This window comes from Ictidomys tridecemlineatus, chromosome 10, assembly GCF_052094955.1.
Source record: "Ictidomys tridecemlineatus isolate mIctTri1 chromosome 10, mIctTri1.hap1, whole genome shotgun sequence".
In the NCBI taxonomy this organism is placed as follows: Eukaryota; Metazoa; Chordata; class Mammalia; order Rodentia; family Sciuridae; genus Ictidomys; species Ictidomys tridecemlineatus.
This window is the reverse complement of record NC_135486.1, coordinates 141,594,625-141,612,963: the sequence shown is the minus strand read 5'-3', so window position 1 is coordinate 141,612,963 and position 18,339 is coordinate 141,594,625. Positions and strand designations below refer to the sequence as shown.

At 48.6% G+C, this 18,339-nt stretch overlaps 1 protein-coding gene across 48 annotated transcripts in view; it reads right to left on the bottom strand.

The window, feature by feature from the left end:
- Rbfox1 (RNA binding fox-1 homolog 1) overlaps positions 1-18,339 on the bottom strand; it is a 2,023,047-nt gene that overhangs the window by 52,212 nt on the left and 1,952,496 nt on the right. The window lies entirely within an intron of this gene.

The window sequence follows — 18,339 nt, the reverse complement described above, 5'->3', positions numbered from 1 at the left end:
GGAGTTAGGAGGACAGAAGCAGACAGCAAGGTGAGGAGGACATACAGCATGGTTCCCTCTGCCCAGGAGGATGTGGTCAACCACAAACATTTACAAAGAATTCTAAGAATAGGAGAAAGACTCACTGAAAACTTAATTTTTTTTTTAAAAAAGGTAGATTGCAAGGTGTATCTACCAACATCTCAGTATACACATATTTATGTATATACATATACATGCATTATATACATGCATGTATTCATGTTTCTAGTGCACAGTACACATGTGCAGACACACATGTATGTATGTGGATAAGTGTGCATGTAACTGCATATGAATATATGTATACAAGTCCAGCTATATCTGTGTGCATATGTATATACATACATGTTTTTATAGACATTAACACATATTTCATACACTAGTGGCTATTTCTGGGGCAGAATTGCAGAAGAGTTTATTCATAACCCTCCCTTTTCTCATTTTTATGTATTTTTTCACATTTCCCTTTAGGTCCATATGACTTGTCAAAATTTTTTAATTGAAGTATTCCTATAGACACCTCTATGTGTCTTGAGTACACAAATCACACATCTTGCCCCTAAATAGATGGTTATTAGCATATCAGGAGCCCCCAGATCTCCTACACAGCTTTTAAAAGCAAACACACCCCCTTAAGCTATAATCAGAAATGTCTGGGAACTCAATTCTCGGGAGAGGGTAGATGGAGTTTTCCTTCCTGGGGGAAATTCTCTGAGTCACTTGAGTCAGGAGAGAAGGTACTCCTGACAATTCCTTGAGGCCTCTACCTGGGAGGTCCTCCCTCCCATCTCAGGAGCCTCCAGGAGCCAGTTCTGTGTCCAGTGGCTTCTCTGAACCTCACAACGCTCTCTCCCTATGCCAACGGAGCCTGTCCCAGCATAGCAGCCAGCCGCTTCCCCAAACCACGTCCCATGCAGGGGGACATTCTTGGAAAAATACATTTGAGAAACTATGGTCCCAGGAGAACCATAGCAGAAACTCATAAAGGCCTCCTGGAAGGAAGTTGGTTGGCTCAACCCACTGGATTGATTCCCTTGGCCAGGCTTCCCCAGAAGCCCTAACCCTCCCCCGTGTGTTAGATGCCTGCTGTGCTGAAGTGTGTCTCCACACTGCCAGGTGGGCTTGTCTCCCTCCTCCCGTCTCCTTCGGGAGTGCAAGCTTTCCATCTCATGTCTGCTCCCAGCCCTTCCCTGGACCCAGGCATGGCTTATGGAAGGAGCACAGAGGAAAAATGGACGTTGGAAGGAAAATAGAAAGTCCACTCGAGAGACCGGAATCACTAGCTGCTACCTAGGAGGCTGGCGGGCGGCCATGTAGTGACCAGGGTGCTCTGAGAATCACCCTATACTCACAGGCAGAGTAGGCTTGGCCCTACCAGGTGGCCAGCAGGTTGGAGGGCAGGTAAAATTCCCCACAGAAGCAATTCCCCAATGCATACCACTTCTGAACTGGAATAGCACCCTGGGGCTTGAAGGGCAGACCAACTGGCTATCCTGATCCAAAATTCAGCGCCTGCTCTGGAACGGCAAACAGACTCTACCCCGTCTTTCCCTTACAGTGTGGGTAAAATGAGAACATCGAAGGACCAAGCCAGAATGACTTCATCTTCTGTTTGTATCTGAGAAGACCATAAAGGTTATTTTTAACTTTTTATTATTGTGGTTAAAGACAAACCATGCCGTTTTATTCAGTTCTCTTGCCAGCCCCCAGCACCTGAGTTTCCTGGATCGCATTTCAACCCACATGCCAGAAGCCACGGGAGGCTGAGTCTTAATGGGGAGTGTGCATCTTAACACCATCAAACCTCAGCAGCAGGGACAGGACATGGGAGACACTGCTTCAGCACTGGGCAGGAAATGAGTGGTCACAGCTTTGACTCCAGGTCTACCTTGCGGCATTTCAGACACTACGTCTTCACAGGCACACTCTGGATTTTGAAACAAAGAAAACGAGCCACACACAATCTGTCCGGCCAGCTGGCTGCCTGGTGAGGACACAGGGTGATCATGCTGACCCATTCATCCTCACCGGCTCCTGGGCTGCAGGAGCCACAAAAGATCCCTCTCTGCAACGAGCAGGTTTTACAATGATTCTTGGAGGATTTAGCTGTTGAGGGGGAATGTGCGCCAGAAGCTCAGCCACCGGGCGAGGGGACATATGCTATTGAGTGGAGCCAGGATTCCACTTTGTGCCCTCTTGGTTCCAGGGAGAAACACGTCTTTCCCTGCAGCAGGAGGAATTTACAGGTAGGTCCTCCTAGGAGGCTCTCTGGGCTCCTCTGAGCAGGAGGACGAGAGGGGCCCTTGTTGGGTTAAAGGGATGAAGACGGAAGAGCACTTCCCTGCAGAATGTGCCCTCCCTGGGCCAGAGGCCTCCTGGACAGCAGCTCTGTGGTGCTGGTTGACCGTCCAGAGCTGGCCCTACTGAGCCATCGGGATGGAGGAGCTGCCCTGCCTTCTTCTCATTCTTGCTCTCTCCTCCCTCCCTCCCTCCCTCCCTCCCTTTCTTTCTCCTCTCCTTTCCTGTATTTCCTTCCTTCTAATCCTTCCTTTCCAACATTTTTTTTTTCAAATTTCCTTTGAAAACCACTGCCCTGAGCCTCCAGTGGCACATGTGAAGCCAGGTCTCCTGGGTCACAGAAGCGAAGGACAGTGCCCCTCGCTGACCAGCAAAGGCTGGAGGTGGGGCTGCCCCTCCTGTGCTCTGACTTAGAGGCGTGGCCTGGCACCCGCAGGTATCTGGCACCTCAACCTTGAGGCCACCCAAGGTGGACTGAGTCCCTGGGGGAGAGTAGGGCCCCTCTTCACCGTCCACCTTCTGTTACAGGGTCCTGTGGGCAGGTGCCTGCACACAAGCTGCAGGACACACGAGGGGACTGACGTCTGGCTGGCAGTCGGGACCCCTGGAAAGCTCATTTCTACTTCCCCACTGAGAGGTGCCTGGAGGGTCCAGACGCAGCACATGACTCCGAAGGAAGGAGGGGCTGCTGGACCCATCAGAGCCTCGATCCCCCTCCACCTACAGCCACACGCCCTGCAGAACAGATGCCAGAGTGTGGAAACGGCACTGGTTCTGGGAAGCCCAACTTCCCCGACAAGTAGTACCTAGTGAAAGGCCTTCACCCCTTGGCTCCCTCCAGAGTCCCCACCAGCAACGCTCCGTGAACAGGATAATCGGGCACAACAGGGAACGCAGAGAACCATCTGCCCGACCCCAAACTCCTCGGATTTGTGGCTGCACCTTCCCTGTTGGAGGATTTACCCCAGTGGCTGGGTTGGGGCAGTGTGGCTCTCTTGTCATACCACGAAGGCCAATGCTCAACTTCAAGGACAAAATAAAACCCCCCACAACTGTTTATCAAGCTTCCCTTAGGCTCCATAGGAGATGGATGGAGCGGATAGTTTTCTTCCGTGGCTATTGGACGCGGCAGTTTGTGGATGCTGGGACATGGCTAAAGGTGTGTTTTAAGCAGTAATCTGAACAGATGATTCTGATACAGACTCAACAAGACCAAAATGTCATGGCATGACACTTATATATGTTTTTTGAGTGAAAAATCCTGAGTTCCCGGCATGTGGGAGATGAGAGAGCAAACCCACAGGTCCCTCTTCAACTTCATCCAGCATGAATCACAATGAAAAATCTGTATTGTTGTAATGAAAAGTAGATTTATCTCAAAGAAAAGGAGGCAGGGGTTTTGGAGCACGCGCACCTCTTACTGACGCATGGCGGTTCCCAGCCTGCCCCTCTCACTCATCAGCAAGATTTACACGAGAGCATATCTTGTGGACCTTAGGGGAGTAACCACCTCTTTCTTGGGAAGAACTCCTATAGGATGGGATGTAAAGAGATGAAACTTTAGGAACATAATGGGAAGCTTGCTGTGCAGGATACAAGGACCAAGCCAATCAGCATTTGGAAATGGGACATGCGTGGGTGTATCCACAAGCCAAATGGGCCCTGTACCAAGGTGTCCGCTGCTCACTGCCCATCTCCCCCTGGAAGACAAAGCCCCACCTCCCCACAACTCTGCATTCAATGTATTTACAGTGACTCACATGGCTCCTCCCCCTCTCTTTTACGAACATGGTGCTTACCTTAGAAAATAAACACAAATGAGCTCATTTCACCAGCCTAGAAATCCCCAGAGAAGAAACACAAAACCAGTGGAAAATACTTGAGGGTGATAAACTGCATATTGAAGTTTTAGAGCTCTGGGAGAGATGGGAGCATAGCAGATGCAAAACCCAACGGGGGGCAGATTCTGCATCAAAGCCATAAAAATATACAGCCGCTCTAATGGGCAATTATTCTTTGCATTTGTGCTCTGGTCTGAATTTGCATGGGATTGCCAGATGCCCTGGTAGAGGTGTGCCGTCAGAGCGGAGGGGGGCTCTCTCTTTGTCTCACACCTCCTCTCCCTTTGCTTCCCCAGTGAAACCTTTCCCACCATAGGCAGGTTGGAAGACAGGGAGAAGCACATGCTAATTTGAGGTGGAACTGTTCTGTGGGTGATTTATGGAAGGGAACGTTCGGTCACACAATCCCGGGGGGGTAGATGCACTTTCAACAGCAGGTTGGGGGTTTTGCAGGATCCCCTCCAGGGGACTCCCATTCCATGTGCCGGACCATAAATTAAGAAGTGGCAGCGCACGCAACAGACCAAGGCTACATAAACAGCCAGCCTTAGCTTCCGGAGCAGCCATTTCAGAGGCAGGGCATTGTGTGATAAACATCGAGAGGAACAGTCAAGAAAATCTGATTATTTTTCCAAATAGCAAAATAAAAGAAAACAAAACAACAACAACAACAACAAAAAAAAAAAACCCGTTTACTTCTGTTTTCAAAATGAATCTCAAAGTACGTCCAATCGGTCTGTGATACAGTGCTTACAGGTGACTAGGTCAGTCTCTTTAAATAGCATTAGATGGAAAATTTGATGTGATAGAGCATATTAAGTTCTAGGTCAAAACAGAAGTGAAAAAACCTTTTGATTTAATTTTTAAAGACCTAGTAATTTCAAGGTTTTGAAAAAATCTAGTAATTTCAAGGGGGTTGGGGGTGGGAGGAGAGGAACATTCCATCCATTCAGTCCCTTACAAAAAAAATGCCAAAATGGCCACTTAATTTGTGGGAATCTCTGCTTCCCAGAGTCCCGTATCCCTGAAACAAGCATTTGGGAATCGGCTCTTGTTTCAGTACAAAATGCATGTTGATATTAAACACTGCTGTTTAGAAGTGAATAAATCTACATTTTGGACAAACAGTTCCTTATAGGACATCCTCATTTGAAATGCATTGAATAGGAAAACAAAAATTTCTAATTAATGTACACGGCTAATCACCATTCTCCACATGGAAGAGTAATTTTTCACTGTTCATTTGCTTGGTTTAATCTCAAAACTGACATAACAGAAACGCAATGTCCTATAAATCTCCGCTCATTTGTGTCTTTAATATTCATATTTCCTTGAACTGAAGCTGCTGGTTGCTGCAGACCCATTACAACATGCAAAAGTGTCGATAAAAACATTGTGAAAGGCGAGATGTGTTTTCTCCTTGCTGCGTGTGCCATTTATTTGGGGAGAGACAATAAATGGCTCGTGGATGGTCCCTCGGCCTGCTGCTTGGTGGGTGATTAGTGATTAATTACCTTGCGGCAAATTGACATGGCACGAGGAAATTGACACAGCCCTGATTAATTAACTTTTTATGGGCGGTAGTTACTCACAAAACACTGCGCACCATAATTGAATCTCTTTACATAACGTCATGGTACAAAAGTTTTAGTCAAATCCAAATTAGCCAGAAGTTTCTAGGCTGTTAGAGGTCTGATTGGAATGTGTCCAAGGGACTGGCAAAAGACCTTGAGCTTGCAGAGAAATGTACCTTTTTAAAGTGGCGGGGCGGGAGGGTGGGGGGGGGTGGGAGTGGGCATGGTCCCTGTGCTGGCCTCCATGGGGAGCTGGCGCTTTGGATCTGAGTCTTGACTTGAGCTGGGCTTGAGGATAAGTGTGTGAACGGCTACGGGCCTCCTTTTCTCCAGCCTCACCCGTGCACTGGCTCTTCCAGGGTCTCCCTCCCTTCTCTAGTCTCTGCAGCTCAACTTGATTCCCTAAACCAAGCTTGGCTCTAACATCATGGACTCCTGATGCTGTTCTTCATCTTGTCCCCTGTCCCAGCCCTCACAATTGGGGTTGCTTGCCTACCTTCACTTATCATCTTTCTCCCCCCCGCCCCCACCACTCCATACAGCTCCTGGTTGGAGATCCTGAGGACTACATTTGGGTCACTCTGGGGTCTATAGCACCCGTGACCCCACACAGGGTAGTAGCCACTGAAACGTGTGCTGATGATACTGTCAAACACCTCCCACAGCTGCCTCAGCAATTCAGCAAGGTGCTAAGCAACTCGGCGAGACCCTGTCTCTGAATCAAATACAAAATAGGGCTGGGGATGTGGCTCAGTGGCTGAGTGCCCCTGAGTTCAATCCCTAGTACTCACCCCCCAAAAATACATCCCGCAGTTACAGAGGATAAGGAACCACAGACCTTGAACCTAGCACAGTTGCTAGGTGCTACCTATGAAGGTTGCATATGCTATGGAAAGCTCCAGGTGACCAGTGACATTAGTGATGAGGCATGCTGGACTGCACCAAGTCCCAGGCAGCGATATCTGGAGTAACCCAAGCAGAGATGGAATGACAGTTGGCACCCATCCCATCGCCAAGACTCCATTATGGAATGCGAGCGATTCAACTGCATGATAACAGCTAGCATTTATTAACACTTGCTCATTGCCATGCACACAGATTAACCCAGTAACTCTTCACAGAACCATATGAACCAGGAGTAGTGCTACTTTTGCTTTCCCGGAGGGATGTGGAGCAGCTCAGATACTTGCACAATGATTTGAGCCCAGGCTGCCTGAAACTAAAGCCTGTGGTCTAATCTGTTCCCCAACACCAAGACGTCCTCAGTCAGCAACAGGAGCTTCCTGCTCCGCCCTCAACAGCTCCTTGGAGTCTCTCAAGTTGGCTTCCCTCCTCCTTCCTGCACAAGCTGCTACATCATCTCCTATGTGCATACTGCATCCCAGAGAGCCACCCCGATTCCTCATGGACTGGGTTAATCTGCAGGGGAAGATCATCCCAGAGATGTCAGTATGCCACTTGTTCAGGGTAGGAGAGGCGATGCTGGAGAGGGGGGCTGTGCCGTTTCTTCCATTAGATGTTTAAATTTTGAGATTCCAAGACCCTTGGAAAGACTTTGCTCCTTCTCTGCTAATTGGATGCAGACCATAGAGATCACCGGGATTTATCTTTCTGACAAAGGGGTCCAAAGACCAGTTGCTTCCCTTCCCCACCGAGATTTATCTCCACGTCTGGATGTGAGCCTGGGGTGACTATTGGCAATGCTGAGTGCGGCCACACCAGCGTGGTGGTGCTAAGTGGTGGCCACACTTGTATGCCCAAGTCTCATCCCTGTGAGCTATTTGTGACTAAATTCCACTAGGAATTTTGAATTTGGAAGATTGGAATAATAAACTTGCTTCAAAATTTTGGAAAATTGGAATAATAAATTTATCATGTTTTGGGGCATTGCACTTTTTCTGTGTATAATAATTGGTTATTATTGTTATCATATATCATTTTACTTACAACTTTGCTTGAAATAAACTTTCCATAGACAGACATCAAAATTTGTATCTGCTAAGGAAAAACTTACATAAAACCGTGTACAATTAACACACATGTGGTTTCTCTGGGCAGAAAGATTGGTTTTCCCAAGGCACAAAGGTTTCCTAACTTAACAAATGTGGAAAAGCAGCCAAACCCATCTATACACGTCACTCATGTGCAGGAATATTACTGTGTTCATTTAAGGTCTGCACCATGATGAGGAAGGACGGCAGCCTTGGGTTTAACCGACTGCCACTTTGTACCTCTGGAAGTTAGCTATTGTCACTTCTCTTCTCCATTACAAAATGGCAGGATTAAGCCAACAGACAGGTAGTGAGTGTCATGGCTGATGAACATGAAGTCGCACCGTTCTACTCTGCAGAAGAGGTGTCTGAGATCTGCCTACTCCCAGGTAATGACGATGCCGACCCCCCCTCCTCCAAGCAAGATTTTTGTAACATTTCACTCCGCAAAACGAGAATGAATCTCCGTCCTGGGGTTTTTAGCTCCGTGAGACTGCAGAATGCATACACAAAGGTGTTTTCTCTCGTCTGCAGGAATGTTGCAGACAGGCAGAGCCTGCAATGCTGAAATCCATTTTAATTTGGAGGAAGCAATTTGGCATAATCTATTAGTTTGACAAAATTTGTACCAATGTCAATTTAGCTTCTTCTTTTTTTTTCTAGGCAGTCATGGAAACAAGAAACCAAATAATTTATATAAATAATTACTTTATCTAGTGCATGTACACCGTAAAGGTTCAATTGTTAAATCATTCATGATCTATCTAAGAGCTGGCTGAAGCAGCAAGCTGGGTGCATTGTCTCTACAGGTAGGAAACGGTGCAGGTGAGATAAATGAGCTCCGCGATGCTGAGCTGGGTTTACCATGGTTTCATAATGGCTGCTGCCACTCCTGAACATGAGACCCTCAGAGGGGTTGGCGGTGACTCACAGGGCGGGTAGAGGATACAAAAGCATTGTTCATTTCACTTGAAGCCATCGCTGTGGGGCAGCTGATCAGCTGGGGTTAAGGCCATCTGCTTTTGAGTATCAGCATTTAGACCTTAAGAAAAAACTGAGTCCTGATCCTTTGATCAACACCCAAAGTAAACCTGTAGGACAGACGCCATCTGGACCCAGTGATCACCTGCCCAGCACACACATGCTAGAACTCCCAGAGCCCCCACAGAGCACAGACTGAAGGGGACCACTTGGAAATGGTCCAGTGGTCCAGTCGCTGGACTAATGCAAACCCTCCCAACTAGCTTCTTTGGTGAACTTTCAAAATCCCTACAGAAGGTGGCTCCTAAAAAGAAAGAGGAAGAATAGCCCTTTGTCTGAGGTGCTGCTCTGCTTCCGGCAGCCTAGAAGCTTCACTACACAGCCATCTCGATCCATGCCCACAGGAAGCTGAAGACCCTACGCTGTGGGCTCACCTCCCGGGTGCCGTGGTAACTCATGGCCCACTCGGCTTGAGTTCAACTCTTTTCAATAAATTACACCATAACTACAGAACTTCACAAAACCAGTAAAGGGGTACCAGGACTTGTTAGCAGAAAAGGGTCTTTTGGAAATGTGTCACAGACCCCCAAAAGCAATTTCAAAGGGTGGAGTGATACATACCCATGGCCTGGGGAGCCTGTCTGGATGGTTCTCATGTTGGCCTGTTTGTGTTTATATGAAGAGCAGTTAGGTAGCAAGAGCCCCACGAGGGACACAAATAAAACCCAAGGAAGACTGGGTTTAGTGGCACATGCCTGCTACCCTCCAGCTCAGGAGGCCAAGGCAGGACAAACACAGGGTTGAGGCGAGCCTCAGCAACTTAGCGAGGCTATAAGCAACCTAGTGTGAGGCCTGTCTCAAAATAAAACATAAAAAGGGCTGGGGATGTGGCTCCGTGCTTAAGCACCCACAGTTCAATCCTGGGTACCAACAAACAAACCACCAATTAAAAAAAAACACTCAAGGAGATAGATGTAAAATACGCAGCATATTATTTGGTTCTGAAACCCCATTTTCTTTACATGGCTCCTGTGCTCTTCAGTAGCAACACATAGTTTGGGACCTGGTGGGTCACTTTTGGAAAATGAAAAGAATTTAAGAAGATGGTACCGTGGTCATTCCTAGGGAGCAAGTGTTTAAACTGCTGGATTTAAATGAACTATGCCAAGTTCTTTTTCCAAAAATCCTGTGGGAGGCAAGCTCAGCTTCTTTTTGAGCATCTTTGACTCCAGTGGGGCGACTTGTTTTGGAAGGAAAACAAGGCCAGAGTGGGAGGGGAGCAATCTCCCCGGACGCACTTCTCTGCAGCCTCCAGGGCTCTCAGCCCTGCACTTGAATTATCTGAAGGCCGCTGCACGTTCTCGGCAGACCGGAGGCTCAGCTCAGGTCCCAAAGCCGAGTCCCCCAGGAAGGTGCGCCTGCTCTCACACACCCAGCTGCCTCTGGGGCCTCATCTTCAGTCCCTGCGATTTCCAAGTTCAGAGCTCTGAAGGTAGAACGGTTCTGATTTTATTCTACTTTTTTTTTTTTTCCCATTTTAAACCCATCGTCGTGTGGGGAAGCAAATGAAGTGCAGATCAGTGCTTAAAAAAACAGGCTCTCAATATAAGCTTCTCAGACTACGGAAGGGTTGCCGTGGTGCCACTGCAGGGGCCGGAGGAGGGTGGGCATTGTGGAGGAGTTAGACCTGGGAGCCGCACCAGCCGGTTGATCCTCTTAAGAAAACGTGAGCCTTAGAAATAGTCTCTGTCAACGCTATCACAGGGCTCGGCGTTCCCAGGGAATCCCCCCAGAACAAGTGCCTCGCTGCTGCTTTCCAGAAACATCTCATCTCGGCCTTGTTCTCTGGCTGTGCGTGCGCCAGAATCCCAGGGCAACGTGGTTTATTGTTTTAATATCTGTCTGACACAAAGCAAACGCATCCTCCAGTGACTCCTTATCTGTCAAATGTATTTCTGCGAAAGAAATATCAAGACAAATAAGATGTTTGGGTCACACCACGGGATGGCGGTTTTTGCAACCGGCAGTCTCTTGCAGAAACTAGACCCCCATCTGAAAAAGACAGAAGCCACCGCTGTGCATGGAGATTCGTGACCAAGGTGCCGAGAGAGTGAGGCAGGGGTCCCTTGGAAAGTGGCTTCCATTTCTTTGTAGGGTTTTTGCTTTAAAGAATGGGAGTGATCAACTAGTGTTGTTTGAGTGTGTGTGTGTGGCCGTGTCTAGGTCTCCCAGTAGCCCGGTGTTGGTGAGAGAGGTGTCAGGGACTGAGAACACACGTGAACTTGTGAAACCTGGCATCAGGTAGAAGAGCTGAATTAGCCCACGTAAGGGCTAGTGCAAGCTTCTCGAGGATCACGGGTCTGAGTCAGAGCTGCCGGGGCCACTGGAAGAGCAGGGTAGGTGGGTGAAGCAAAACCAGGGGCTTCCCTGATGGGAAGGAAAGCTTCCTGGAGTGGATCTTGTGCATGGCTCCTGGGGACGGTGCCCAGCGGTAGTCAGCCTTTGGTCAGGAAATCAAGCAGGTGCTGGGATTGTGGCAGCAGACGGAGCAGGCCACATGGTAGGTATCTAACATCTCTCCATCTGTGGGTTCCATGAAACAAATGGGGTCTCAGGGCCCACGAGTCTGTCCAGAGTGCCAAATGGCACTGCAGGAGGTGATCCTGAATCCACCCCCCGGGGCCCCCCAGGAGTATTCACCGTGGCGGAGCTCCTGTGGGCTTCCACCTCCCCACCCTAGGAGGAAAGCTCTGGATGCTGAGAGCTGAGCGTTACGTGTCTGTTGCACATCAAGAACGCAGGGGTGGTGGAGGCCAGCTCACGCAGGTCTGGCTAGAGGCACACTTGTGGTACACAGAATGGCCTCTGGCATGTGGAGTGAACCCCAGCAAGACTGGTGGAAAGATGTGAGGCGTTTTCAACCTCTTCCCAATCCAAACAATGACGAAGCGAGTGAAGGATAGAAGGAGGTATTTCCATAGACATGAGCGGGGATCATAGGTGTGCTGCCGCTCTAAAGGAGGACAGAGACGGTGTCTGGGTCTCTGATGGGCAGGGTCCAGTCCTGAGGCTGCTTTACAGCCGGGATGGTTGGAGGTCTGTGGAAGGAGAGAGAGGCGGCACAGCGCAGGAGGGGGATCCTGAGTAAGGTCATGGCGTGTCACCACTTTGCCCAGGGAAACTGAGCAGGTCTTAGAGAGGAGGCCAACAGCATCAGAGCAGAGCCCCCCAAACCAGATTCATCACTTTGTTGTGAGGGTCAGACTAACAATGGAGTCACTGTACCTAGATCAAGTTGATATATTGTTCTACTTTGAACAAGAACCAGGAGGAGGGCCTCCGTGTGTGCACCTACTGACATTTCTTGTTTTGAAATGTCATAAAATGGCCACGGATGTGGAGGTGACGGGTGGAGGCATACTTAAAAGAAGCCCCTAAGTGACCAGTGCTGTCTTGCCATTTCAGATGAGAACCATGGTTTGAGAAAGAGTGGACAGTGTGGCCCATGAGCAGACTCTGGCCCTCAGACTGTGGGTTCCGTGAAGTTTTACTGGGACAGCCTCACCCACTCACGTGTGTGCCAGTGTGGTCATCTCTGGCTGTCGGTGCAGGTACAGGAGTCTCTGCTGCTGTCCCCCTTAGAGACCCCAGGGCTGGGAAAGCCGAGGGCTCTATGTGGCCCTCTAAAGAGAAAACTGGCCAAGACATAGCAGACGGACAAGCTACCGCTCCAGAGTCACAGGATGGGAGAAGAAGGCACGACCCTGGCCCAAACAGGGCTGCTGGCCAGCAGCTCCGGGTTCAGGGAGCCACTCCTGGCTCTGCTGTATCTAGGAGCCCAGGCCGGGACAGTTTGGGGGGTACAGGTTTAGAGGTGGTGATGAGGGAGGCTGGGGATTCAGATAGGCTGGGTGCAAAGCTGTCTTGCTGGGATGGACAACCTTCCTAGTTCCTTCAACTCCAAATTTCTCATAAGCAGAGGTGCCTTGATAAACACGCGATTTCATCATGTTTATGTGCGGATTACGTGAGAAAGTTTATTTGAAGGTCCTTGCATACAGCACGGGCTCAATACCCACTTCTCCTTCCTCTCCTTCTTCTCATTATTTCAGGTCTAAATCTATGGTAAGACCAGTTAGGTATTTACCTTTGGTGCAAATCCTAACTTGGGGGAGACTCAAAAACAGACCACAGTCAAGTTAAATCCAATTTTCTAAATCCATGAAGAGCACACCATTCAACTTAAAGAACTATTGCATTGAGCTATATTGAATCCTATAGTCTAAGAAGAAAAATTAATAATGCCTATCCTGTCTTCATGGAGAATTTTGATACTTTGTTCATCATGAATCTTTTCCCATTACTTTAGAGTTTTAAAAGATATTACATTAAATATTATTTATCTGAACTGTGTGTGTGTGTGTGTGTGTGTGTGTGCCCTTTATATTATGTCTAGTTGGAATGCCTCAGTTCCTCACTGTAATAAATAGTTCTCAGAAAATACTAGAAAGAAAGGGCTGCCTTGGAGTCAACCAGAAACCTGCAAGTGAGTGGACAGAGCTCTTGACACCAGTGTATTGTGACCTGGTGACCCGTGCCTGTACTTTCTATGAACTGAACACGGTCTGTGACATTTTCCGTACTGGGCAGAGGAGAGACAGGAAGCTGTGAATTAATCAAGGCCCTCACTTTTAATTACAGAAGCCGATGGAAGTTCTACCAATTACCTAAAGGTAGAGCAGCCCAGGCTTGATTTATGCATGTTTCTGCCACTTAAATCATTATTTCATGAATTTCACACAATTACTTCCATGAAATCTGCAATTGGTACATCAATTAACACCGTGCCTCTACCACTGGCCTTGAGTTTCACTGGAGTGAACAAAGGAGATGATTTCACATTTGGGTAGCATTGGGTTGCCACACTTTATGCTCTCTGGCTTCTTTGTGGGGGATGGTCAGAGGTGACCAGGGCAGAGGGAAGTGTCTTAACCTTAGGATTTGTCAGCACAAGGACCTCACATTCAGGTGTGGCTGCTACGGGACTGTGAAAGAACACATGTGTGTTGGAGAGCAGATGGAACTGCACAGAATTTCTTCTGGAAAATGCTTCTTTAGCTCTGGACAAATAAAACACCCAGAGTCCTACTAATGAACACTGTGCTGCTCCTTGGAGCTGGTCCTTGGAGAGGTGAGGTTTACAGAGGACATAAGGGTGAGGGCCTCATGATGGGATTTGTGTTTAGTGTGAGAAGAGACACCCGTGAGTGCTCAATTTCACTCTCTTTGAGTAAGGACAGAGAGAAGGTGGCCATCAAGCCCTTACCAAGACCTAACCATGCCACACCTTGGTCTTGGACTTCCAGCGTCCACAACAGTGAGAAAAGAGGTGACTCAGTCTGATATGTTGGCAGGGTGGCTCAAGCAGCCTAAGAGAGTACTCAAGCCAACTGGAACTATTCATCGTAAGCTCAGATGAAATTTAAAACTGATAAAAGGTAGATACATTTGCCTACAATTAAAGACATATAATAAAATGTAAGCAAGGTCAGATAACCAAAATGAAAACATGTTAAGATCGAATGTGCTTCACAGGTTAGGTTCCCTGATGAACAATACAATAAGAAAAACTCGGAAGAGAAACAGAGAGAAGGAATTAGGGACATTCCCAAGAGGTAAAATCCAAATGACAATTAAATACCTGAATGATGATGCTCATAACTAGGAGGAAGGGGATGCTGTTTTACACCCACCCACTTTGCAAAATTGAGGGAGCAGAAGCAAGACATCATGAGGAACAGGCTGGAATGGAGCCAACAGCTCCAGGGGGGGAATTGAGAGCCATAGGGTGTGTCCAGAGATGCTCACTGCAGTCTTTACCGGTGCAGAAAGAAGGCGCCTGGGTGACTAGGATGGAGACCATCCACTCCATATGAGACAGCAGGAGGGTGCCATAGCCTGGGTGGGAGATGGTCACCAGGTACCCATAGATCATGGCACTGCCACCGCCCTCCCCTGTTACAGGAGTGTAGGTCCACCTGTGAATTATCCTGGGGAAAAGGTGTAAAGATGCTGGAGCCTAGCCAGGTCACTTGTGTCCCTGGACAAAGTGGGCATCTTATTGCCACACAAGTACAATCACGGGTGGGTGTGCATGCTTCCCCAATGACCATGACCCCATGTTGCTTTTTTAGTTTGAAATCCATTCATTTGTGAGAACACAAAGTTGATGACATTTATTTACCTCCTTCTGGAGACAGCTCCATCCCATGCAAAAAAGGGATTCCGGCTTTGCTAATCCGACTGAGAGGTGGACTTTTCCATCCCTGCAAACACGGATTTGCTTCCTGATATCTCAACCAGTCACAAGGAAAGTCATGCTGGGCTTTGAAGGGGCCGTGATCTTGTCCTTACCTTCGGGGTCCTGCCTACGGCTGGTCTTGACGGGAAGCGCACACACCGCGTTCACACAGAGCTGCCGGCATCTCAGCCAGCGCCTTTGCCTTGGAAAGGCGGAGTCAGCCATCCACAGCCCTAGGGCTGTGTGGTCAGTGGGTCAGACCACCAGCCCTGCCACTTTCACCTGCCGTCTCTGGCAAGGGGCCAAATCATTTGCTGCTCAAATCCTACTCAATAATCTTAATAGCAAACATTTTGCATTTGGTACAAGATGATTTTACCTAACTTCCTGGGGTTTTGCTCCAGCTTCATTTAAGTTTGCTTGAAAGTAGGACCAGTAGACATTCTTGATGAGGGTGAATTCTTGGGGCATATGTGAGGATGTGTGATGTCCCAGGACACAACCTGATCCAAGATTTCATATCAGCATAGAGAGGGGTGCAGGAGCAGCAACTAGGGATCACCTGCGGTCAGACGGAGGAGCTGCAGGCTGAGGTTGATTGGCACATGAGGTCTGAGTGCAAATCGTTCCCTTAATGCCTTCTCATGTCCTGGGTCATATTAGAAAGGCTCACTAAGGTGGGTGGGGGGAAGCGCATTATGCAAAAGTGGTTCTTAAAAGCAGATGACTTCAGAAGGAATTATTTTCATTAGACTCCTTCAGGGGATCCCTTTAAAAACCATCCCCCCTACTGAAGTTAAGAGTGTTATTTACAGATGATTAGCTCTTTGGCTAGGAAGAGGGGCAATTTAATCCTAAAACACTCAAGGCCAGTGGAAGATTGTTTTGGGGACAGAAGGAAAACCTGAAAGCAAACTTTGCTTCCAAGCCATCTTGGAAGTCAATGGATACATAGAATCCAATTTACCAAAGTCGTTTTTTTCAGGAGCCCAACTGTCAGGGAACGCGCACTTTCAGGTTCAAAAAACAAAAACAAGCACATCTTAAAAGACGCTGAGAAGCGAGGGAACTTCTGCTCTGGGGACGACGGATGGATTCCTAGACAGGAATGGTCTCCACCTGTCCCATCTCAAAGGCAAGACGTGGGGCTCCTCACCCCAGTCAAACCACAGCGGGGGGGCGGGGAGGGATCCCGGAAACACGGTGACAGTGTGTGTGCGTGTGCGTGTGCGCGTGCGCGTGTGCGTGTGCATGTGTGAGCGTGTGCGTGTGTTCTCTTGCAAACACGGTCCTTTCCGTGATGTGGGGGTTGCTGGGGGAAATGGGATGTGGAGTGGACTAGACTGGGCATTGCAGTCTGCACGTGGAGACTCGAGGGAACCTTGGGGAATCTTGAGAAGACACCTGCATGCCGCCTTGGTCCAAATGCCACAGGGGAGACCGGGAGCTGTGCAGGGGCTGTAGGGCTGGCAGGTGGCCTCTGTGTGTGACCAGGGCACAGCCTCCAGGGGGAGTCCCCCAGGCCCCCGCTATCCCCGGGGAGAAGCCCACGTCCAGAAGTGGCCCCCATTCCAGAATGCCGACAGAGCACGGCAAGGTGCGTGGGGTTTCTGGAGGTCCTCCGGGAGCGCTCCTTTGAGGCACTTACTGCATATATATATATATATATTTTAAATGGGATAGTGGGGAATGCTCTTCAGGGTTTTCTTTCAAACTGCTATAGTAGGATTTTAATGTTTTTGAAAAAATCACTAAGAATCGACAGTGGTGGGAATAGATTGAAATATAATTAAACAAGAGCATATTAGACCATTAACATTTTCAGGGCTCTTTATGAAAATTAAGATGTGAAAATAATAAGAGGAAAAGGTCTAGGTGATGTGACTGAGATGTCATTTAAAACATTTCGCAGGGATGTGGGACACACCTTGTACGGTGTCTATGATTATTATAGATTTTTACCTTGAATGTGGGTAAAATGTAGCGTCATAGATGGTTTAAACTGTCACCTTACACTTTTCATAGTAAAATGGGCCCGTTAAACCAGGGTTGGCACCATGTTGCTGTGAGGAGCTGTTCACGTTTTACGCTCTGCCAGCCCCTATGTCTCCGTGAAATATCTCTGTTTTTACAATCCCTGGAAATCTGTAAAAAGCATTCAGGGGTCCCAGGCCTCATAACAGGGCACAGGCCGGTTGAGTCTGTGGCGAGTTTGCCAGGGCCTAGGTTAGAAGATTCTATCTCCCCAGTTGGCTCTTGCTAGTTTATTATGGAGAATTGGTGAAACGTTTCTGTTTAGTGCGTAAAACCCTTTCCTAGGTCCACTTTGGAACTTTGCATGTACCCAAGTCAGGACTTTTCAGAATCATTCTTTTGGTCCACTTCTGTGAAGAAAATGGAAATATAAATCTGTCACCTGATCGTGCAAAGCCATATCGCCCAGTGTGGTGACCATTCGCCCTGTGTGGCTCACGAATGGGACCTTAGTGAAAGTCAAGATTCCGTGTCTGTGGGTCCACCAGCACCATCCTGCCCCACGCACACACACAGATTTCATTCCAGATGGTTCCACAAGACAACAGTGTTAGGGGAAATACTCCAGGTCTCAACCCCACTGTACCAATTTTCCTTCAGAAAATAACATTTATACAGAAAAAGGAAGGGCAGGTAAAGATGTAACTACAGGACTTGGAGTCCCATAGATCCAGAAAGGTAGCAAAGGTTGAATAATTTCCCCTGGCTCAAAACCACAGCTCTACGTCCTACGGGCTGTGTGACCCTGGGAGAACCACTCCACCTCTCTGAGCCCTCTGCCTCCCAGGCTGTAAGGCAAGCATCACCGTACCTACCTGGTGCGGGGCTGGGGGCTTAAGCAAGGCCGAGTGTGTGGGTGTGTGTAGCAGCCCTGCAATCCTTCACCACGGTGAACGGCAGGTGGAGAGCAGTCACAAAGCCAGAGACACTGTGGCTAGGTTTTGGTTGCTTGGGGCATACAGAGTCATCTTGCATTTAATGAAGGCTGACGTGGCCAGTGAGGATTGCAGATGGCTGGGAGAAATGCCCGCCTGCCCCACCCCCTAAACATGTGCATGGACCTGGGGTTATCACCGTCATGCTTGGGGCTCCTGCGATGGCTCTGGGGGTGTCTCGGCCTCACGTGCTGGGGGCTGAACTGTCTCGCTGTGGTTGACAGCGGGGACGCCCCTGTCTCTTGTGCCCTTGGTGATCATCAGCCTGACTCCTGCTCTCCCCAACCCCTTCTCCATCCTCAGCAGTCGCCCACTCAACCTGCCCCGGGACCCTCCGAGCTCACTTTGGCCCTGACACGCCAC